Below are 1,311 nucleotides of genomic sequence, written 5' to 3'. Positions count from 1 at the left end.
GTCTCCCACGCAGGTGCAGGGGCCCAAGCACTTGGGCCATCCTCCACTTACTTCCCAGGCACATTTGCAGGGAGCTGGATGAGAAGTGGGAGCAGCTGGGTCTCGAACTGGTGCCCACATGGGATGTTTGCTGGGCAGGCAGAGGCTTAACCTGCTATGCCACAATGCCAGCCCCTACATAGTATTTTACATCTCAATTTTTCCTATATACAGCTTATTAAAAATATCTTTTGGTGCCACTAAGATATATTACATTACATACATACATATATATATTACAATATACCTTATAATAATATTACAAGGTATGAGTATGCTGTAGTTTTTAAAAATAACGTTTTACATGTCATAGTGTTTCCAAGTTTTCCAACATTATTAACAAACTTTGACAACATATTTTTGAAATTAAAATCGCAGTCCAAATGCACAGTTTGTCTGAGAGGAGGTTTTAATGTGAGACAATGAGAACGGTAGCCATCATGCATCCCATCGGGCAGAGTATGATCAGGCGGGCGATGGAGAGAACCCCGGATGAGCACAGGAACGCAGGTGAAAGGGAGGCTTGGCTGCCCTGAGCAGACTGCAGAGGGCCAGCATGGGTGCTATCTCGTTCGACCACGCTGCAGCACGGGCTCATCCACATTCTCACCCACTGTGAGAGCCTGCATCCAATCCCAAGTCTTCCTCACTTCAAAGCTGTCAAAAAAGACAGTTTCAGGGGCCGGGTTGTGGCACAGCTGGTTAAGCCGCCACCGCCTGTGTCACAGGCATCCCGTGTGGGCTCTGGTTTGTATCCTGGCTGCTCTGCTTCATTCCAGCTCCCTGCTAACATAGTTGAGAAAGCAGTGGAAGATGGCCCAAGTGTGGGGGTCCATGCACCCATGTGAGAGCCCCGGAAGAAGCTCCTAGCTCCTGGCTTCAGATAGGCTCATCTCCGGCTATTGCAGCCATTTGGAGGTGTGAACCAGCAGATGGCAGATATCTGTGAGTCTCCTCTCTCTGTAACTCACCTTCTAATAAATAAATAAATCTTAAAAAGACAGCCGTTTGTTCAGTTTCAGCTGACTTCACCATTTTACACAAGCCACACTTAACCGAATGGCAGTAGTATTCAGTCTGCTCTAACATATGTAGCAAATGGTAACCTCTTCCTGATGTGCTGGAGCCTGTCTCACTCTGTTCCAGGTCACAGTAAACCCACACACCTCCTCAAGCCGGCTCTGTCTAGAGGTGGGTGCAACACTTGCCTGATGCCAACGTTCCAGCTTCTACCAGAAGAACCAGTTAGCAAAAGAGTTGTTAAATCACTCA

This window comes from Oryctolagus cuniculus, chromosome 13 (assembly GCF_051225735.1).
Source record: "Oryctolagus cuniculus isolate XC-2025 breed Fujian yellow rabbit chromosome 13, ASM5122573v1, whole genome shotgun sequence".
In the NCBI taxonomy this organism is placed as follows: Eukaryota; Metazoa; Chordata; class Mammalia; order Lagomorpha; family Leporidae; genus Oryctolagus; species Oryctolagus cuniculus.
This window is presented reverse-complemented; position numbering follows the sequence as displayed.